General features: G+C 44.7%; 1 protein-coding gene across 2 annotated transcripts in view; it reads right to left on the reverse strand.

Annotated features, from left to right (window-relative positions):
* LOC121551158 (protein ELFN1-like) overlaps positions 1-24,326 on the reverse strand; it is a 96,634-nt gene that overhangs the window by 57,548 nt on the left and 14,760 nt on the right. The gene's annotated exons all lie outside the window — the stretch shown is intronic.

The following is a 24,326-nucleotide window of genomic DNA, read 5'->3' on the forward strand; positions in this document are numbered from 1 at the left end:
CGCCAAAGAGAAAACTAGAGTGCACCATTCCCTGACACACACATCTATCTGTAATGTAATGGATATGGTGGGCATTTTACTGTTTGTCTTTAAAATGCCTCATTTAGTGGAAGCTTGACAGTGATTTGTCACTGTCCTGGCATGGGGAAACATAGTGCCAACCTCATTAGAACAATGATTCCATGAGCATGCTCCGTCCTGTAGGAGCCAGCAGGATGCACGATCCACAGGCCCACAAATGGCTTGCTTCTCTAATGAGTGCCCATTTGGTGTCTTTCATTTAATTATTTCTCCCATGCCTGCAATCAGTAAATAAGCCTGACATTTACCCAATCCAGATATTAATATGAACTAAATATCCCCTTGAAGATATCTTTTATTGGTTGTGTCAGTGGGTGCTGTAGGTGGGTGTGGTGCAGGAATCAGATGCAGGACGCAGAAAAATAAGTCCAATAGACTTTAGTGAACAGCACACTCAAATTCACGAGTCAAACGCCCGGAGGCGAGAAAGTCCGCACACAGGCGAAAACCAAACGGCGCACAAAACAGTGCGTAAATAACCTCCGAACACAGAGGAGGAAAATATGAAATGCACAAGGCAAACAGTAGCGCACAAAACACGACAGCGAAACAATAACACACAAACACAGACACACACAACGAGAACTAAATAGAACACTAACGAGGACTAACTAGACACAGGTGTACAACATCAAGACCAAACCAAACGAACATGAAACATAGATCGGTGGCAGCTAGTACTCCGGAGACGACGACCGCCGAAGCCTGCCTGAACCAGGAGGAGGCGCAGCCTCGGCCGAAACCGTGACAGTACCCCCCCCTTGACGCGCGGCTCCAGCCGTGCGCCGACCCCGGCCTCGGGGACGACCAGGAGGACGCGGAGCAGGGCGCGCGGGATGGTCCCGGTGGAACTCCGACAGGAGAGATGGGTCTAGGATGTCCCTCCGCGGCACCCAGCACCGCTCCTCCGGGCCGTACCCTCCCACTCCACGAGATACTGGAGACCCCCCATCCGGCGTCTGGAGTCCAAGATGGACCGAACGGTGTACGCCGGAGCCCCCTCGATGTCCAATGGGGGCGGAGGAGTCTCTCCTATCTCATTGTCCTGGAGTGGACCAGCTACCACCGGCCTGAGAAGAGACACATGGAACGAGGGGTTAATATTCTTATATTCAACAGGTAGATGTAACCTATAACACACCTCGTTCAATCTTCTCAGGACTTTAAAGGGCCCCACAAACCGCCGACCCAGCTTCCGGCAGGGCAGGCGGAGGGGTAGGTTTCTGGTAGAGAGCCAGACTCGATCTCCGGGTGCGTACACCGGCCCCTCACTGCGGTGGAGATCGGCGCTCGCCTTGTGTCGAAGGACGGCCCGCTGCAGGTGGACGTGGGCAGCGTTCCACGTCTCTTCCGAGCGCCTCATCCAATCATCCACCGCAGGGGCCTCGATCTGGCTCTGCTGCCACGGTGCCAGAACCGGCTGGTAACCTAATACACATTGACAAGGGGTTAGGTTAGTAGAGGAGTGGCGGAGAGAGTTCTGGGCCATCTCGGCCCAGGGAATGTAACGCGCCCACTCCTCAGGCCGGTCCTGGCAATACGACCTCAGAAACCTACCCACATCCTGGTTGACACGTTCCACCTGCCCGTTACTCTCCGGGTGGTACCCCGAGGTAAGGCTAACCGAGACCCCCAAACGCTCCATAAACGCTCTCCACACACGGGAGGTAAACTGGGGGCCTCGATCAGACACTATATCCTCGGGGACCCCGTAATGCCGGAAGACGTGGGTAAATAGGGCCTCAGCGGTCTGTAGGGCAGTAGGAAGACCCGACATAGGGAGAAGACGACAGGCCTTAGAGAACCGGTCCACAACGACCAGGATGGTGGTATTCCCCTGAGAGAGGGGAAGGTCTGTTACAAAATCCACCGAGAGGTGGGACCATGGTCGTTGTGGAACGGGTAGGGGCTGTAACTTACCCCTGGGCAGATGTCGGGGCGCCTTACACTGGGCGCACACCGAGCAGGAGGAGACGTAAACCCTCACATCCCTAGCCAAAGTAGGCCACCAGTATTTAGTGCTAAGGCAATGCACTGTCCGGCCAATACCCGGATGTCCAGAGGAGGGTGACGTGTGAGCCCAGTAGATGAGTCGATCCCGAATCTCGAGCGGAACGTACTTCCGACCCTCAGGACATTGTGGAGGGCTGGGGTCGGTGCACGCAACGCCGCTCGATCTCGGCATCGACCTCCCACACCACCGGTGCCACAAGGCAAGACTCCGGTAGTATGAGTAGGCTCAACGGACCTCTCCTCCGTGTCATACCGCCGGGACAATGCATCTGCCTTGCCATTCTGGGAACCAGGGATGTACGTGATTTTAAATACGAACCTGGTGAGAAACATACTCCATCGAGCCTGGCGAGGGTTCAGTCTCCTCGCTGCCCTGATGTACTCCAGGTTCCGATGGTCAGTCAAAATGAGGAAAGGGTGTTGAGCCCCTCAAGCCAATGCCTCCACACCTTAAGGGCCTGAACTACAGCTAACAGCTCCCTGTCCCCAACGTCATAGTTACGCTCCGCCGGGCTGAGCTTTTTGGAGTAAAAGCACAGGGGCGGAGTTTAGGTGGCGAGCCGGACCGTTGAGGAGCACGGCCCTATACCAGCCTCAGACGCGTCCACCTCAACCTGAAAGGGAATCGTGGGATCCGGATGCGCCAGCACCGGAGCCGACGTAAACAGGTCCTTCAGTCTCCCAAAGGCCCTGTCCGCATCAGCTGACCACTGCAGGCGCACCGACCCCCCTTCAGAAGGGACGTGATGGGAGCTGCCACCTGTCCAAAACCCCGGATAAACCTCCGGTAGTAATTCGCAAAGCCCAAGAACTGCTGCACCTCTTTTACAGTGGTTGGAGTTTGCCAATTACGCACAGCGGACACACGATCCACCTCCATACTCACCCCTGACGCTGACAACCGATAACCCAAAAAGGAGACCGACTCCTGGAAAAACAGACATTTCTCTGCCTTGACATATAGGTCGTGCTCCAACAGCCTCCTCAATACACGTCGCACCAGGGTTACATGCTCGGCTCGGGTAGACGAGTATACCAGAATATCATCAATGTACACGACCACCCCTTGTCCCTGCATATCCCGGAAAATGTCATCTACGAAGGATTGAAAGACTGATGGAGCATTCATCAACCCATATGGCATGACAAGATATTCGAAATGACCTGACGTGGTACTAAACGCTGTTTTCCATTCATCGCGCTCCCTAATGCGCACCAAGTTATACGCGCTCCTGAGATCCAATTTAGTGAAAAACCGCGCCCCATGCAATGACTCTGTCATGGTCGCAATCAGAGGGAGTGGATAACTGTATTTCACAGTAATCTGATTGAGACCACGGTAATCAATGCATGGGCGCAACCCTCCATCTTTCTTTTTCACAAAAAAGAAACTCGAAGAGGCGGGGGAAGTGGAAGGCCGAATGTATCCCTGTCTCAAAGATTCGGCTATGTAGGTCTCCATAGCTTTTCTCTCCTCTTGAGACAAAGGATACACATGGCTCCGTGGGAGCGCTGCTCCTGCCTGGAGATCAATCGCACAATCCCCCTGTCTATGGGGAGGCAACTGCGTCGCCCTAGTTTTGCTAAACACAAGATCCCCATATTCAGGCGGAATGTGCAGTGCAGGCACTTGGTTTGGACTTTCCACCGAAGTCGCCCCCACGGAAACACCCAGACATCGCCCCTCACACTGAACAGACCACCCATCGAGAGCCCTCTGTTGCCACGAAATAGCAGGGTTATGGGTGCTTAACCAGGGAATCCCCAGCACCACTGGGTACGCAGGAGAGTCGATCAGATACAGCTGTATAGTCTCTTCATGACCCCCCTGCGCACACATCCTAAGTGGCGCTGTGACTTCCCTGATCAACCCCGACCCCAACGGACGGCTATCTAAGGCATGAACGGGAAAAGGTTTGTCAACAGGTAGGAGAGGGATCCCTAACTCTAAACAAAACTTTCGATCAACAAAATTCCCAGCTGCGCCTGAATCTACTAGCGCCTTATGCTGGGAATGAGGTGCAACCTGTGGAAAACCAACAGGTATACAAAAGTGCGCAACAGAAAGCTCTGGGTAGGTGGGGCGTCTACTCACCTGGGAGGCCCCCCAGTGCGTGGCCTGTTGTCTTCTCCCCGGAGAACCCTCCCCAGCACCTGGCCACAGTGTGCCCTCCACGACCGCACTTGGTGCAGGAGACAGGCCCCCTTGGGCTCCTCCTACTCCGTTCTCTAGCGCCGGCACCCCGAGCTCCATAGGGCTCGGCTCGGAGGTGCCGGAGGGCGGAATGGACGGACCCCCCCTCGGGGCGTCCACGGGTGGCCAGCAGGGTGTCTAAACGGATGGACATATCAACCAACTGGTCGAAAGTCAGATGGGTATCCCTGCAGGCCAACTCTCGTTGAACGTCCTCCCGGAGGCTACACCGAAAATGGTCAATGAGAGCCCGTTCATTCCACCCTGCATCCGCCGCTAGAGTCCGGTACTCCAAAGCAAACGCCTGTGCGCTCCTCCTCCCCTGTCTCAAGTGGACTAGCCGCTCCCCCGCCGCTTTGCCCTCAGGTGGATGGTCAAACACGGCCTTGAAGCGGCGGGAGAACTCGGCGTAGGAGATGGTGTTGGCGTCCATCTTCCTCCACTCAGCGTTAGCCCACTCCAACGCCTTTCCCGAGAGACAGGAGATGAGGGCGGAAACGCTCGTGTTCCGAGGGCACCGGGTGTACAGTGGCCAGGTAGAGCTCCACCTGCAGGAGGAACCCCTGACACCCGGCAGCTGTTCCGTCATACGCCCTGGGAGCGAGAGCCGAATCCTCCTGGGTTCCGGACCTGGGGCTGGTGGACCGGCCGATGGGGTGGACAGGGTAGGTGGAGGTGTGGGTACCCTGCTGGCTTCCCATCGGTGCAGGGTGTTGATCACGTCCTGTAGAGCGGTCTCCAGTTGTCTTATCTGGCCCTCCTGCCAATGGATATGCTCCTCGAGCGACACAGGTGTCACAGCCGATCCTGCTGATTCCATAATAGTGTGTTATTCTGTCAGTGGGTGCTGTAGGTGGGTGTGGTGCAGGAATCAGATGCAGGACGCAGAAAAATAAGTCCAATAGACTTTAGTGAACAGCACACTCAAATTCACGAGTCAAACGCCCGGAGGCGAGAAAGTCCGCACACAGGCGAAAACCAAACGGCGCACAAAACAGTGCGTAAATAACCTCCGAACACAGAGGAGGAAAATATGAAATGCACAAGGCAAACAGTAGCGCACAAAACACGACAGCGAAACAATAACACACAAACACAGACACACACAACGAGAACTAAATAGAACACTAACGAGGACTAACTAGACACAGGTGTACAACATCAAGACCAAACCAAACGAACATGAAACATAGATCGGTGGCAGCTAGTACTCCGGAGACAACGACCGCCGAAGCCTGCCCGAACCAGGAGGAGGCGCAGCCTCGGCCGAAACCGTGACAGGTTGTTTGTTTTAGCTCCGAGGCCCCGAGAGTAAACTTCAGGGAATGGAATGTTTGACCTTTTCCAAGCTGGAACAATAAAGGCCTGATGACTTGTACCAGATTGTTCTTATCTCACAGCACAGCTAATTAACAATAGACAGAGAATGAGCTTCCCCTGCGCTTTTATAATCTCTCTGTAAACATGGTCCAGTCACAATACTTTAAAATTCTCCTTTGATGTTCTGACACGTGCCATTGATTATGACGCAGCCTATCCTGTTAACAGACAATTTACATGAGGGAAAAGGGACACAACGTGAGACGCAATGTGGGAAAAGCATGTCTGAACAAATTATTGAGGGAAGAGGACAACCTTTTCTGTTCACAAACAACTACAAAGCAGATCTTTATTTTCTGTCTAGAGTGAAATAAATCCTTACTACTCAAGCTGGCATTACTTATTTCTATTTTTATTTGTATTATTCTATGATACAACACTATAGTCATGTAAATGTATCAGTACTTTGTCTTTTATTTAAATGTTTTTACACATCTCTAAAGTCGTGTGGAAATGCTTTTACTGTAAATAGACCTTGTACATGGCGTTTTAACTGAACCCTTGCCTGTACATACAGGTGAGAAGTGTTTGACAGGTAAGCTTTAGGAAGAGGTGAGTAGCACAGCTTGTCCTGGTGAACTGTATCTCCTCACCCTCCATGCCTCTCCTTCAGCTCTCCTGCCACTGGGTTCCATTAAGCAGCTGAGATGTAAGACAGCAAATTATCCCCGTACGTCACCTCCCTGATCCACGCTGGCTGACACACGTCCATCACTCTAATGTGTTAAAGGAACACTGCGGAGAAAGAGAGCCCAGAGATGGACGTCCTCCTCTCTCCCCTCTCCCCTCTGCCTTGAGTTATGATTGACTGGGCCTTCTTTTGGGAAGGTACTGTAAGAGTCTGTCAGGGAGTTAGACATCTACCAATCAGTAGAGTCTGTTTTTTTCTCTCTCTCTCCCACGCCCTCTCTTTCTTACTCTGCCTTAGCTCTTCCTCTGTGCACAATACAGTGTGGATCGAAAGTGGCCACAAACCAGCACAAGTATCTTGTTATCTCTGTATGCAGGTCAAAGTTTCACACCTGGAACTTACAAATCCGATCAAATTCTCAGTGTGACAAATGTACCTTTCAGTCTGGGAATACGTTTTCTCTAGTCCTCAGGGAAGAGGGATCTGCTTAACACATTATCCCCAGATGAAAATGTCATATTGTTTGACTGATAACCATGAGTCTCTCACAAATGAGTCAGACTCCAGAACAAGAATAGCTAGTCATTTTGCATCTCACTGTTGAGGTGTTGCCAGTGACAGTATTATGTTTAGATGTCTTCATATGGCTGACTGAATTCACATAATGTAACAGGATTTAATATCTTGAATTCTTCAACAGTATGGTTGAAAATTGGTGTTAAAAGGAATTGATCCAGTAAAGGTGAGATAAAAGGTTGTAGCGAAGCTACAGTATATGAACATTTTTCACATGCATTTGAGCAGAGCAGATGACCATTTTCATTATAATATACTATGAAGAATGTCTAAGGGCTGTGGGAAAGGCATGTTGTGTTTGCGCCCTAATGTTGTATGGAGACCCCAAGATAACGACTAAAAGAGTTCAAGGAACCTTGCTGTCACGGATCCCCTCGGTACTGCAGCTCATTCCGTTCACCAGCTCCGGAGGTCTACGTCACCGGCCTTCTATGTGTCACTGAACTAGATCATTACCACCAACCCCGGACTGTCTTGTCTAATTACGCACACCTGGTTCCCATTCCCCCTGATTAGTATGTGTATATATGTGCCCTCTGTTCCCCATTGTCCTTGTCAATTATTGTCCCATGTCCGTTGGTCTCGTGAGTACATTGTATTACAGATTACATACCGAGTAATTGTGCACTTGTTATTTCGGGTACCGTGCAATATTTAGAGCTTTACACCTCGCTCTTTTGTTTGGGTTACATCCCTGTGTTATACACTACCGGTCAAAAGTTTTAGAACACCTACTCATTCAAGGGTTTTTCTTTATTATTACTATTTTTTACATTGTAGAATAATATTGAAGACATCAAAACTATGAAGTAACACATATGGAATCATTTAGTAACCAAAAAAGTGTTGTAGTATTTTATATTTGAGATGTTTCAAATAGCCACCCTTTGCCTTGATGACAGCTTTGCACACTTTTGGCATTCTCTCAACCAGCTTCACCTGGAATGCTTTTCCAACAGTCTTGAAGGAGTTCCCACATATGCTGAGCACTTGTTGGCTGCTTTTCCTTCACTCTGCGGTCCGACCCATCCCAAACCATCTCAATTTGTTTTAGGTCGGGTGATTGTGGAGGCCAGGTCATCTGATGCAGCACTCAATCACTCTCCTTCTTGGTAAAATAGCCCTTACACAGCCTGGAGGTGTGTTGGGTCATTGTCCTGTTGAAAAACAAATGACAGTCCCACTAAGCCCAAACCAGATGGGATGGCGTATCGCTGCAGAATGTTGTGGTAGCCATGCTGTTTAAGTGTGCCTTGAATTCTAAATAAATCACAGACCGTGTCACTAGTAATGCACCCCCACACCATAACACCTCCTCCTCCATGCTTTACGGTGGTAAATACACATGCGGATATCATCCGTTCACCCACACCGCGTCTCACAAAGACAATGCGGTTGGAACCAAAAATCGCAAATTTGGACTCCAGACCAAAGGACACATTTTCACCGGTCTAATGTCCATTGCTCGTGTTTCTTGGCCCAAGCAAGCCTCTTCTTCTTATTGGTGTCCTTTAGTAGTGGTTTCTTTGCAGCAATTCGACCATGAAGAACTGATTCACACAGTCTCCTCTGAACAGTTGATGTTGAGATGTGTCTGTTACTTGAACTCTGTGAAGCATTAATTTGGGCTGCAATTTCTGAGGCTGGTAACTCTAATGAACTTATCCTCTGCAGCAGAGGTAACTCTGGGTCTTCCATTCCTGTGGCGGTCCTCATGAGAGCCAGTTTCATCTTAGCGCTTGATGGTTTTTGCGACTGTACTTGAAGAAACGTTCAAAGTTCTTGAAATGTTTCGTATTGACTGACCTTCATTTCTTAAAGTAATGATGAACTGTCGTTTCTCTTTGCTTATTTTAGCTGTTCTTGCCATAACATGGACTTGGTCTTTTACCAAATAGAGCCAGCTTCTGTACACAAAGCGACTTACAGTCATGTGCGCATACATTTTTACGTATGGGTGGTCCCGGGGATCGAACCCACTACCCTGGCGTTACAAGCGCCATGCTCTACCAATTGAGCTACAGGAGGAGGTGTTATGGTGTGGTGACACAGTCTGTGATTTATTTAGAATTCAAGGCACACTTAACCAGCATGGCTACCACAACATTCTGCAGCGATACGCCATCCCATCTGGTTTGGGCTTAGTGGGACTGTCATTTGTTTTTCAATTATTCCAACATAATTGCAAAAGGGTTTTCTAATGATCAATTAGCCTTTTAAATTGATGAACTTGGATTAGCAAACACAACGTGCCATTGGAACACATGATTGATGGTTGCTGATAATGGGCCTATGTAGATATTCCATTAAAAAATCAGCCGTTTCCAGCTACAATAGCCATTTACAACATTAACAATGTCTACACTGTATTTCTGATCAATTTTATGTTATTTTAATGGACAAAAAATGTGCTTTTCTTTCAAAAACAAGGACATTTCTAAGTGACCCCAAACTTTTGAACGGTAGTATATATATATATATATATATATATTTATATTGGATTACCTGACAATTTCCAGGAAAAGAATGGAGAGGAAAGAAATACCATTGAAAGCAATCCCAGTGAGTGTGCTATGTATACTGCCCACTTGGTTTGAACAGTCTTGCACTTAATCCAACTCTGTGCCAACACGACATGCTGAGAACCTAATTTACGATGCTCTGTAGGAAATGGAGAGGTACTAGCCGATGCAGCCTCCTGACTACTTCAAGGAGGCAAAGTGAAGGTTTGACGCAGGGCAGGGGCCGTTTGAGGGAAAGGTGTCCTGTGTAACATTACTTCTGTGTACTACTCCCTAAGTCCCTGGACAGTTGGTTGAGGCACCAGCCCTCAGAGGGATCTTGGGAAATCTAAGATCAATGGACAGTACTGGGGTAAATGGTGTCAACCTCAGGGAGGGATCTGATCAAGGCACTGCAGCCTGTGATCTGATAATGTCAGCTAGCAGGGCCCCAAGTCCTGTTCTCCAGTCCCACCATGATCTGCTTTTCCACCTAAACTTTAATATTTACAGCGCACTCTAAGCATGACAAATAATGGATTAGAGTGGATTAGAATCAGACAAACATGAAAAGAGAAATATGTTTTGAACCTCCATCTGACCTAGATGTATGTGCATGCAAAGGGGAGACAAACTTAGTGTGCGTGTGGTGTGTGTGTGTGTGTTCTGTCCGGAGCAGTTTTATGTGGGCATGTGTGAGTTGTTACAACTCTGCATGTGGTAGAAATCAATTTACAAAAGATAATTGTATATTTCCGGAGGGAGGAGAGGCAATAAAAGGATGAGTCTACATCATTGTGCACAACTGGTGTTAATGAGGACGATGATCATCTGCAAATGAATCCAATTAAGGGAGTGTTATTCTCAGACCTCATGAATCTGCAGAGTTATTCATTTGGGGACAGTTTGTCACCCAGGGAAAGACAATGAAAAGTTGTTGACCATCACCATCCAGTGCTAATGAACATATCTGAGCCAGACAGTTAAATGGAGAAAGAGAGAGAGAGATTGAGTGAGAGAGTGGGAGTTAGCTGTCCAGCAATGTTCCCTCCCCCTGGAAGGTATTGGCTTTGTAGGCATAATGTAGTCAGTCGATGGGATTACCTGGGGGATTAGGAATGATAAACACAATAACAAAATGGCTTGACGAGGACACTATCATTTGACGGTGCTGTGTTTGAATCCAGCTGATAAAGGCTCTAAGAGTCCGTCTGCAGAATGTTAAGGGGCTGAGTCACTCCCACCCACCCAGACAGACTGACAGACCGACAGGAAGTCGCGGCAAAGCAAGAGGCCACTGGAGTCTGCTGATTTGAAAGGAGAAGACTGCAGGATAGGAATAATGATGTAACATCTAATAAGCCTTTGCACACCATTTTAACTTGACACTCATTTCAGGTTAGATACAAGACTAACGTTTTATATAGAGCTAAAATGACTGTTTCCTGTATCATGAACTGTGATATTTTGCTACAGGCTAAACACTTACATTTGGACTATGCACTTTAATGCTAATTGACCATTTTCAAACCAACGTCATGTGCTAAATGAGCTAGATGTTCTGCATCTGCATGGTAATGAGTCACACTTTAGAATTCCCTGCCAACATATTGTATCTACCATTTTACAAAAGAGAGTGAGAGAGAGAGCATGAGAGGTGTGGAGAGTAAAGGTGAGGACGAATGAAAAGTGACAAGTGAGGTAAAATAGGGGAGGGGAGATAAGAATAACTGAAATAAGAAGTGAAAGATAAGGTGAGAGGAGATGAGGATTGGGGGCAGAGTGGAGACATGAACAGATGAGTGTGTGCGGTGGAGAGATTCGCTGTGTGTGGCTGCAGGATATTAGTGCTGGGGGACCAACAGCAGAGCTAACAGACCTCACATCACATTCTCAAGGAGGGTCAACAAGGGGCATCACAAACAGCGAGGCGGGAGATTATCTTAATTCTGAAGGCAAGAAAATCCAAGATACCGTCCATGCTGACTCCCTGTAATCGATGCCGACAGGTAATTCAGACGAGTGAATGGGAGAGCTTACAGCTTGCAGCTAGCCGCAGCAGAGCATTCATAGACGTAGAGCCCCCTCACACTCATTCTGGTTCAGCCACGGCAATTCATTCAGGAGCACTTTGCTCCTCTATTATAGACCACAATGGGCAGCATTATGTAATATATAATAACCACATGAGTGGACGTTAAGGGTACTAACAATATGGGAGAATAAAATCTCCACCACTAAACGCTGAACATTGACAGGAAGTCGTTTGTCTATAACAGGGGTATTCAACTCTTACCCTATGTGGTCCGGAGCCTGCTGGTTTTCTGTTCTACCTGATAATTAATTACACATACCTGGTGTCCCAGGTCTAAATCAGTCCCTGATTAGAGGGAAACAATGAAAAAACACAGTGGAACTGGCTTCGTGGTCCAGAGTTAAGTTTGAGGGGTATATAACAATTGACTCTGCCAAAGCTCTGCAGGGTTTTCAGCTGCCTTCCAAATGTTCCAAAGTAGTGTTGTGAATGTCACTGTAGCGTCTATCACACTGTCTACTGACAATAGGCCCTAGAACTCCTTAGTTGCTCCTAAGGACGGGATAATTGTTACATTCACGGTGTAAAATCATACACAACGCCAGCTGTATTAAACCAATGCAAATAACACAGTGTACAGAATGAGTCAAGGCCAGAATTTTACACTAACAGCTTAACCGTTTGGAGTGAGCACATCTCTAAATAGGGGCCAAAACGAATGGAGGAAAATGGAGGACGTGTTACTAGGGGAGGTTGCTACCAGAGTATATCCTGAGGGCATTATAGAGAGAAAAGAGGCCCAGCCTAGCTGGTGTCTCACGGCTGTCACTGGCACTTCTCCAGGGTTGTGAGAGAGGCACTGTTATGTCATTCCACAAGAGCCTCTTTCTCTCATACTTGGCTATTGCTTTTCAGTACAGTGCAATATACCTGTGCTGCCAATTCACCGTTTTGTTAATGTGTTTGAGAAGCTGGATGAAGCCAAGAGTGTTAGGATTTTAACATTCACATCACAGGTAGAACTATAGACAGACTAGGGCTCTATATTTGGAAGTCAAACCACAAAATACTCAAGGACATACATTGTTTAACACCTAAGAAAAACCGCCTCATAGATTGTCTTTGTTCTAAACACACAGGTATTCTAAAATAAATCCATAAAAAAGACAAGAATCATGACTGAGATTCTGACACTGTCAGACAGTAAATGGAACAACTCAGGAAGTACATAAATACCCAGGAGATTTGGAAAAGTAAGCATTTTTGCACGCAAGAAAAAGGTCTGCTGATCATGAAAATAAGATATGTATGTTGGTGCATCATGCAGCACATCTTTGTCTCTGCAACAAAAAAACACATGTTTTCATTCTCATATGAGATAGAAAGACTACCCCACAGAATTAGGAATTAGATAGGATCTCTATGGACTACCCCATGCAATTTAAAGGACATGAATATCTCTGTTTGTGAATGTGCAGCGAGAGTGACACATTTCACCCCCTCTGGCTGTGTATCTAAAGAGATTGGATTCATTCATATCTTTCAAAGGAATATTTTCAAACTCTTACTTGGCAAAACATCATGAAATAAACATAGCCACCTGTGTTTATTTCATGATGTTTTGCCAAGTAAGAGCTTGAAAATATTCCTTTGAAAGATATGAATGAATCCATGTTCATGTATAAATCTAGGATAGTGTCACCTGCAACCAGGCAAACAAAAGCAATGATGGTGTGCATGGTATGAATGCAAACGGTCTGCCTGGTAGAGAAATAACAAAGAAACAGACAGCAGCCCCATGACAGTAGTTCCATTACAGCCCCAGGGCTCACAGCCTGGACATCTCACCTACACTCTTAGAAAAAAAGGTGCTATCTAGAACCTAAAAGGGTTCTTTGGCTGTCCCCATAGGAGAACCCTTTGAAGAACCCTTTTTGGTTCCAGGTAGAACCCGTTTGAGTTCCATGTAGAACCCTTCCCACAGAGGGGGAGAGCTGAAGAACCCTTTTGGAACCCTTTTTTCTAAGAGTATAGGTCCACACACACCTAAACCCATTGACTTTGCCACTTCTACCCGAAGAGACCATGACGCACAAACACGCATGCAAAAACTTTTAAGTCCCACTTTTCTTCTGTCGTAGTAAAAAAACTGACACACTCAGGTTCTTCTGCACACCTCACAACGTGTGTGAGGAAAAGCACCATCCGTCTATAAGAGTGATTAAATAAAACAATGTGTCACGTGACACGCCTTTGCTCATTTCTGTCGGACAGGTTCATGGCCAACGGAGTTGACATGAGGAGTAATCGAAGTGGAAAGGCAGGTATGCTCAAAGCGATGTGTGTCTACAGTATGTCTCCTCGCAGTAGAGAGACTGCAGGTGAAGGCCTATAGGTTCTGGATCATGTGGAAATGAGTCGGAGAGCAGAGCCTGTTGCATATTTAACCACCATAGCTGCTCCTGCATTGGTCATGCGTTTCACTATTCGGCATGCCTTCGGACTTCAGATATGCTCTTAGCAGACTGAGACCAGCAGTATACTATAAACACTGAGGCATTACTATCTCTCCCTGGTAGACCCAGCCCTGTCTCAGCACAGCTGTATATGCTGGAGAACATAAACATCCAGGGTAATGAGAAGCGAAAGACCAAAACTGGCCTAATTAAAAGTAAACCAGCATGGGCACGTAGCACCCAGGATAAGCAATTAGCCATGCAAATCTGATTAGACAGTATGTAAAGATACAGTTGTTGAGCTTAAATCTCCTAAATAACAGGGGGCAAAGCCGAGCATCGGCCGTGGTGCACTTTCTTCTGCCCCTCCCGGATGAAACAGGTTCCTGTGTTTGGGGTGTGGGTAATGTGGCTTTCCATGGCGGTCAGAGGGATTATAGTTGATAATCAGCTCCAGATCTTATAGGAATATCAAAGAGAATTAATTGGATTTTCAGCCTTTTTCTATGGTGTGATTAATTTGCCAACTTCATTTATGCATTACAGACCACTTTAGATACCCTTATTTACTGCTGTGTTTCTAGGGATGTGTTTACACTCTTATTACTGGAAAGAAGTAATTGAATACATACCTCACATTACGTAATTTATACTGGTGGTGGATAAATAAATAATACTAGTTGATGATTAATTCAAAGATCAAACATATTTTAATCTGGTAATATTTAAGTGAATCAAATTACATAATGCAATCAGACATGGTTCATTATGATCCAGTAATATGATTATGGTGTGCAGTTGTTAAACTACAACATGGCCACTGGGTTACTGCCTGTAGGTACAAAGAGTAAAGGTTCAGTCCAGTCACTGCAATAATACTAATAAGAAAACAGAAAACTGGAGGGGGTGCAGTTTAATTAAGGAAGGCTGATTCTAACACAGATGTGGATTCCAAATGGATTTTGTTTAATAAATGTAACTTTTAACTTGCATTCTCATTCTCAATGGTGCCCCGAGAACAAACAATTCACAAATCAACATGATAATTCAATAAAACAGGAAAAAAATAAGAAACTACAAAATACAACATTTCAACAACACAAATCAATTATTCCAATCAACCAAAACACTCGCAAACCTCAGTGAATTCATTCCTCATTCTTAACTACGCTACTGGCACCAGGGATTCAAGATGTAATGAGGATTGTAAATTATTCCATACATGGGTTGGGTTGGTGGAGACACGAGGGACCTCAAGAGTTAACCAACCCTGTGCCTCGTATTTTTATACTTTAACAGAGAAGTGAGATATTTTGGAAGCTTGTGCAGCAGAGCTTTGTAAACAAAATGGGAGAAATGAAGTGATCTACAGGAATTTAGAGAGGTCCAGCTGACCTTTTGATAAAGGATGCAGTGATGAGTATTAAACCTGTCACCTGTGATAAAGCAAGGCGCGCTATGGTACACAGCATCCAAGGGTTTTAGAGTAGTTGCTGCTGCATTCTGATAAATGATGTCACCATAATCAAGAGCTGGCAGGAAGGTTGCCTGTACAACCTGTTTCCTGCTGTGTAGGGAGAGGCATGCTCTATTTCTATAAATCTCAGCTTCTTAACTAGCTCATCCGTATGTTTTTAAACGTCAAAAAGCCCAGATATTTATAGGCATAAATGTGTAAACCATCTGAAATATTTCTATGAGAATTAGAAAACATCATACATTCAGTTTTTTCCTCATTGAGTACCAATTTTAAATCAACGCCTTTCTGCTAGGCAACAAAGTCAGATTGCAGCTCTAACATAGCCTGGTCTGCAGTAGGGGCAATAGAGTACATAACAGTGTCATCTGCATACAGATGAATATTACAGGTTTTTGCAGATAGACCAATATTATTTATATACAGGTCCCAAAATCGACCCCTGCAGGACACCTTTATTAATATTGAGGTAACTTTGCTTGACACCATCAGAAAGCACACATTGTGTCCTGTCTGACAGATAGTTCCCAAACCACTTGCAAGACGCCTGGTCGAGGCCCATTTCAGACAACCTTCGAATGAGTAGGGGATGTTCAACAGTATCAAAGGCCTTGGATAGGTCTATAAATATGGCAGCACAGTGATTCCTATGATCTATGCAATTTAACAAATAACTTAGGACAAGCGTAGGCGCTGAAACGGTGCTATGTCCAGGTCTAAAACCAGACATTAAGAATATCATTTGAAGTTTAAAAAGTTATTAGCTGAGAGTTTGCGAGTGATTCTGATATTTTTGCAAGGCAAAATAGTTTAGAAATCTATCTCCATGTCCGCTTGATCTGGACATATCCTTCTATCTTTCTCTTCCCCATCTCACACTGGCTCGGCACAAAGACCCAGGTGGTCTTGATAAAACGGTATGATGGCATAATTGACATGCAGGATTTACTTAGATCTTCACATTTATCTCAGGGATAACACCTCACAGGCTCAGTAATCTGCCACCCCAGATCCCTTTCTCTCTCCTCTTTCCCTCTCCTCTCCCTCTCTCTCAGTGCTCTGGTCTCACAGTGGGTGATCACCAGGCTGAGCTGATGCGGCCTGAAAGGCAGCATTGTTTAACGAGCAGTGCAGGGCGTGTGAGTGAGGAGACAACAGGTGGACCGTCAGACTGATGCGCCACAGCTGGGGAAGCACCACTATTCTTGCCAGCTGTCGGCCTGAATAATAAGGGATATTTGCAAAGAACCTAGCATGCTGGCAAGATGTTTGTCTATTCCTACATCACATATGGAGGAAGGGAAAAAAAATAAGTTATATACATAGAGATGTTGTTCCTTCCTCTGGTTTAGTGACACTGCATGGCTTCGCTCAAGGCGGTTGCATCATGTAAATTTTGAAATGTGTTTGGCTCCCGGCTACAGAACATGCACCCGTTATAGTGCCTAGTGAAAATCTTCACACCGCTTGCACAGTCTTCACATCTTTTCCCCCTCCAGATCTACACAACCTACTCCACAATTTCAAAATGAACGATTTGTTTTTATTTTAATAGAAAATTAATAATAGAAAATACAAATACGAAAGATGTTTTGATTGCGTATGTCTTCACACCCTCTTGGTGGAAGCACCATTGGCAGCCATTACAGCTGTGAATAATTTTGAATGAGATTCTAACAACTTTGCACAACTCTTAGGGGAACATATATTGTTTTTGTCAAAATTGCTCAAACTCAGTAAATTCTGTTGGGAATCATTGATGGACAGCAATATTCAAACCTTGTCTCTGATTTTAAATCTAATTTAAGTCAGGACTGAGACTGGACCACTCAGGAACACTCAACACCTATTGGAAAGCCATTCTGGTGTGTCTTTGGCATACAATGTGGTGTAATTGTCCCACTGAATATTTTTTTTATATCCCAGGGTTAGGTTTTCAAAAGACTAATGTAGGTTTCCTCTAACTTCTTACCTTGGCTTTGCTCCTATGATATTTCTTTCAATCCTGAAAAACTCCCCAGTTCCTGCCACTGACATGATGCTGCCACCACAATACTTACACTCTGTGTTGTGTTGTATTGGATTTGTCCCAAACCTGTAGTTTTTAATTTAGGCCAAAAAATGTATTTATTTGCGGTATTGTCTTGCAGTATTACTTAATGGCCTTGTTGCAAACAGAACAGATGATTTGGAGTGGATTCATTCTTTTGACTTTGTCATACAGGCCAGTAATGTGGAGTGAATGCAATGTGGTTGATACTCTGTATTTTTCAAATATTGTGGTGGCAGCGCCATGTTATACGTATGCTTGTCACCGGCAGGGACTGGGAAATTTGTCAGGATCAAAATCAGAGACAAGGTTTGAATATTGCTGTCCATCAATGATTCCCAACAGAATTTACTGAGCTTGAGCAATTTTGACAAAAACAATGTATATACAGTGGGGAGAACAAGTATTTGATACATTGCCGATTTTGCAGGTTTTCCTACTTACGAAGCATGTAAAAATCACGAAGCACAAAAATCCAGAAAATCACATTGTATGATTTTTAAGTAATTAATTTGCATTTTATTGCATGACATAAGTATTTGATACATCAGAAAAGCAGAACTTAATATTTGGTACAGAAACCTTTGTTTGCAATTACAGAGATCATATGTTTCCTGTAGGTCTTGACCAGGTTTGCACACACTGCAGCAGGGATTTTGGCCCACTCCTCCATACAGACCTTCTCCAGATCCTTCAGGTTTCTGGGCTGTCGCTGGGCAATACGGACTTTCAGCTCCCTCCAAAGATTTTCTATTGGGTTCAGGTCTGGAGACTGGCTAGGCCACTCCAGGACCTTGAGATGCTTCTTACGGAGCCATTCCTTAGTTGCCCTGGCTGTGTGTTTCGGGTCGTTGTCATGCTGGAAGACCCAGCCACGACCCATCTTCAATGCTCTTACTGAGGGAAGGTGGTTGTTGGTCAAGATCTCGCGATACATGGCCCCATCCATCCTCCCCTCAATACGGTGCAGTCGTCCTGTCCCCTTTGCAGAAAAGCATCCCCAAAGAATGATGTTTCCACCTCCATGCTTCACGGTTGGGATGGTGTTCTTGGGGTTGTACTCATACTTCTTCTTCCTCCAAACACGGCGAGTGGAGTTTAGACCACTATATTTTTGTCTCATCAGACCACATGACCTTCTCCCATTCCTCCTCTGGATCATCCAGATGGTCATTGGCAAACTTCAGACGGGCCTGGACATGCGTTGGCTTGAGCAGGGGGACCTTGAGTGCGCTGCAGGATTTTAATCCATGACGGCGTAGTGTGTTACTAATAGTTTTCTTTGAGACTGTGGTCCCAGCTCTCTTCAGGTCATTGACCAGGTCCTGCCGTGTAGTTCTGGGCTGATCCCTCACCTTCCTCATGACCATTGATGCCCCACGAGGTGAAATCTTGCATGGAGCCCCAGACCGAGGGTGATTGACCGTCATCTTGAACTTCTTCCATTTTCTAATAATTGCGCCAACAGTTGTTGCCTTCTCACCAAGCTGCTTGCCTATTGTCCTGTAGCCCATCCCAGCCTTGTGCAGGTCTACAATTTTATCCCTGATGTCCAGAGGTTGGAGTCTGTTTGATTGAGTGTGTGGACAGGTGTCTTTTATACAGGTAACGAGTTCAAACAGGTGCAGTTAATACAGGTAATTTTTACATTTAGCAGACGCTCTTATCCAGAGCGACTTACAGTTAGTGAATACATATATATAATATATATATATTTTTTTTTTATACTGGTCCCCCGTGGGAATCGAACCCACAACCCTGGCGTTGCAAACGCCATGCTCTATCAACTGAGCTACATCCCTGCCGGCCATTCCCTCCCCTACCCTGGACAACGCTAGGCCAATTGTGCGCCGCCCATGAGTCTCCCGGTCGCGGCCGGCTGCGACAGAGCCTGGATTCGAACCAGGATCTCTAGTGGCACAGCTAGCACTGCGATGCAGTGCCTTAGACAACTGCGCCACTCAGGAGACCTCATGAGTGGAGAACAGGATGGCTTCTTAAAGAAAAACTAACAGGTCTGTGAGAGCCGGAATTCTTACTGGTTGGTAGGTGATCAAATACTTATGTCATGCAATAAAATGCAAATTAATTACTTAAAAATCATACAATGTGATTTTCTGGATTTTTGTTTTAGATTCCGTCTCTCACAGTTGAAGTGTACCTATGATAAAAATTACAGACCTCTACATGCTTTGTAAGTAGGAAAACCTGCAAAATCGGCAGTGTATCAAATACTTGTTCTCCCCACTGTATATGTTGCCATAAGAGTTGTGCAAAGTTGTTAGAATCTCATTCAAAATGATTCACAGCTTTAATGGCTGCAAAATGTATTTTCATCAAGCATTAATATAAGTAATCAATACATTTTTATTAATTTTGACAATTTTCTATAATTTTTCTTTCACTTGTGGAGTAGGTTGTGTACATTGGTAGGAAATAAATCTAATGTAATTCCTTTTGACATCAGATTTTAAGGCAGCAAAATGTGAAGACTGTGCAAGGGGTGTGTAGACTTTCACTTGGCACTGCAACTGCTGAGAGGAATCTAGAGTCTGATCTGAATCATGATGCATGGTTCTATGCAACGGCACTCTCCAAACATGGCACGGTAAGGGATCGACTTCATTACTCAGGGCACACAACATATAGTGAGCTTAATTTATTTAATTCATTTGGTGTTGCTGTGGGAAGTTGTTGCCCTGAAAGCCCAATGCTGTGTCCACCTTCATTACTCTTCAATCGATCATCATCTGGGAGGCCACTTCTTTGGAAATGACTAGGCTGTGGTCTACATGCTCTTAAAGATATCAGCCAAAACAATAGTGACAACAGAAACTGTTTCTAAATTGGGACAAAAAAGGATTACGTTATTCCAAAGTTAATTTTTTTTTGTTTTGTTTTTTTGCAAGGATTTCAACACACACAATACTAGCAAATCACGACAGCACTACTGTTCTAAAATCAAATCAATATACAAATCATGTTTTATTTCAAATGTGCTACCAAGCACAAAAGTAGTTGAAAGACAACTACATTATAATGTAATTACATGTCTCCAAGGATGAGGGAGGACCAATAGTCAAGCATGCTCTCCAACATAATTGTTATCATACACCGTGGCCATCAAACGGTGTGAATACTGGCACATTTTAGTAAGTAGATGCTAGTATGTTTAGAGGCAGTTTCTATGGTAACAATGTCATCTCTCCACTCTCTTGTTGACACTCAGTTAGATTCCGCCAGTAATACTGATGGAAATCATGAGTTTTAGATTAGATTAGTTTAACAGTCACATGTACAGAGTTGCAGATGTAATTACAGGGTACAGTGAAATTCTTGAGCTCCAAACTCCAACTATGAGTGAAATAAAACAATACAAAATATAATAAAAAATAGATAATAATACAAATAAAAATAGAAATGTCCATAAAAGGGGGGGGTGTTATCTTAACTCCTATTGCAGACATTGCATTAATTATTTTAAATCTCTAACAGTCTTTAATCATGAATAGATACTTGCGCTTAGGTAAGTACGAAGCCTCAGCGGGCCAAAACCTTGAATTATGGTGCATCTTGACAGAAGTACTTAGAGACCCTTAAAAATTGAGAGATGCATTAAAGCTACAGTATCTTGGCAGCTGATTCAGTCTGCAGTCAATAGAATTTAAAATACATTTTGCTTAATTATCTCACTGCCTTAAAAATAGACTTTTGGTCCTAAATGGTGCCCCTACAAATGGGGCTCAATGCTGCAGACATTGAATGGAGAACATGGATATTGCACATGAAAACATAGGGACTGTAGCTCCCTGTCCATGGCTTTGTAAGCTATCAATCATCTTTCTCCAAGCGACGTAGGCAAGTGTCATCCCCCTTCTCTGGTTTGGTGTGACACTGTGGTTACTGATGCTCTGTCTGAGGCCAAAGGTCGCTCATAGAGGCTCAACATAGAAGGCATGCTTCCCTAACCCTGCTCACATTACCTATGACTGATGATGGGATGGCTCTAGCGGTGCTGTCACCACTGTTTACTGCCATGCCTCCTATCTCACCTCATCCATCAGAGGGGTGCTCATCTAGCCACACGCCCATCCAAGCACCTCATTGGACCAGGACAGACACTATTGATGGTGCGCCAAATGAATATTCATGAATCATAGTTTTGTTTTGTTTGGAGATCCATTTTTAGAGAGAGGGAAAATCACTTAGGCCTTCTACACCAGAGGGCTCCCAGTAGTTCAACAGATGCTGGCCTTAACCCTCGCACAGCAGATGTTAATGATTTATTCTATTTTTGCCAGATTAAAGCACTTTGCCTCGACAGCCGCACTGTGGCCTATCGGAGGAATCAAGCATTTGCCATTGGATGAAATGGTTCATCACCAACAGCCACCTGTGTAGCATTACTCTTCATTAGGAAAACGCATCATACTGATCCAGTTAAATGCTTGACTCATAATAAAACACTATGATACAAAGGGATGTGTTCCATCTAGGATCAACAACTGCAACTCTTTAAAAATAGCAATAACATGATTCATATTAAGACGTTAGAGACTTTGATACGGCACAGCTTCATGGAAGAAAGGAAAAATAACATTGTTTTGTGACCACTGTCCCCAAAGAACCAACATCCTTGACATCTCCTGATTTTTAATGCCCCTAATCCAGGAGTTATCCTTGAATTTCTCCCTTGGTACTTAAATGTGCAGGGCAATGAACTAAGTCAATCTTCCGTCTACGGTCCCTTATGGGTAAAGCATTACCTTTCATTCCCTGACGACGGGCGAGATAAGAAATCGTCAGAAATCAAAGGGAGTGTATTTTCTTCAGAGCCACAGGCGCCAGATTACCCATCAGCGATGGCCGTGCACAGATGCAAAACGGATGTTGAAAGAATAACCCGTTGTGATTTGTCAGATGGGGCGGAAGGATAATTTGTACTGATAAACAAGCCAGACTCAACGTGTGTAAATGAGCCTTACATATGGGTGGGAGTACAGCTACATGATATCAAAAGGGGGAAAACATTACTGCGTTTGTCTGCTGCTGTGCTGTGGTGGTGGCAGAGCCAATTTGGACTTTTCTCTAAGGCAATGCGAGGGGAGTTCCTTTCAATTCAGTTTCTCTTTCGCTCTCTTGATTTCCCACGGTATAATTCACAGAACTACAGTGTGTAACATTCATATTTTGGCAACTTTGCCTTGTCTGTTTAGCAGACAAGCACATTAATTAGATATGCAGGGTATTAGACAATCCATTCCAGGGGCAGGAAGTATTTCATGCCAGATGGCAGTGTGGCTGTCCCCATCAAATCACACCTGTTCCATTGACTTCACTTTTTAAAACATACCTGTTGTCTCAGATGTTGGATCAATGGGAGTAATGCTTTGCATCATAAAAAGCACAGACCAGTTGCTTTATAGGAGGGGCATCATAAAAAGCCCACACACATAGATCCATACTAAACACCACAAAGACATATACTATTGCATGCATTTCACATTGCATTTAATCTCTTAATACTTCACTTAAAAACTGAAAACACTGTCAATCTGATCCATCATATAATCTCTCTCTTCCAAAGACAAGCATCTATCCACAGCATTAGCATGCACAGGGGCAGATCTGAGGCAATGTGATCACTTGACATTCAAAGAGAGAGAGATAAGTATTGATTATGGTGAGGAGGGTTTGGCACCTCCATGACGTAAAAACATGTACACAGGGTTGGGCAGTGCACACTCAAGTCTCTGCCGGAACCTCAGACATTACTGTGATTCACCCACCTACACTGTGATGGAACTCCATATGGAAAATCCATCTAGGTAGGCGAGGGTTTATCTTAATGATGTATTACATGCTCTTGCTGAGAGGCTTTGTAAAGACAATAGAGTATATTAAATAATATATTTACAGTTCTGATTCGCACACCATGATACCATACATGCCTTTACTGTAATTATCAAACTATCATGAATCCAATCTCATCTAAAGGGGAGATGTTAGACTTCAGTCAATACAGATATATTTTCCTGAAGTAAGACATAGCAAATTCACTGCATTTCTAAATGTAAATGTTTTAAAGGACTTACTGATAGTTCACCTTTTTTTCCTGGTTGCTAAAATTCGCTGTGACAAAACAAGCAAGTATAGTATAGAGAATCATTGTACCATCTAAACCGCTGTGAAATATATTTTCCATAACCAAAAATAAAACATTTTCAGCTGTTTGAAGCTGGTGTACAAAATCTAAAGTAAAAGACTCAAAAACGAAATAGCGCACATAGAACAGATCTACCGCTTCTTAGACTTGCTTTCAACGAGAATGACAGATCTATAACACACATTTCTATGTGAATTTGATCAGTGGCCCAAAAAGTCACATATTGCAGCTTTAATACATTCATGCAATTTATTTCCTAGCTACAGAGGAACCAGAATTGTTTGGACTTTACAGGTCTTACTCCTGAGGTTTTGTATTTCCCAGAGGAACTAATTAAAGTGAATGGTATCCAGTCTTTTCATTGAACAGGATGTTGCTCCTGAGAGTGTGTGTGTGTGTGTGTGTGTGTGTGTGTGTGTGTGTGTGTGTGTGTGTGTGTGTGTGTGTGTGTGTGTGTGTGTGTGTGTGTGTGTGTGAGTGTGTGGGTCCCACCTCAAGTCTTGCAGTAGTGTCCAGTCCCCTTGCAACCAGTCTAATCACTTAAGGGTGAATAATAGACTCAAGCATCATACCTAGTGGAATACATATTTTGCTATACAACTGAACAATATCAGCAACATCAATATAAATTCGGCTTCAACTTCTTTAGCTTTTCCTATCATCTGATATGCATAACACATTGGCACAAACAATGTTTTCAGCCAGAGATTTCACAGACAGTGTGCCGTTTAAAAACGGCAATGTTCATGTCATTCGTAAATGTATG

Source organism: Coregonus clupeaformis, chromosome 35, assembly GCF_020615455.1.
Source record: "Coregonus clupeaformis isolate EN_2021a chromosome 35, ASM2061545v1, whole genome shotgun sequence".
NCBI lineage: Eukaryota > Metazoa > Chordata > Actinopteri > Salmoniformes > Salmonidae > Coregonus > Coregonus clupeaformis.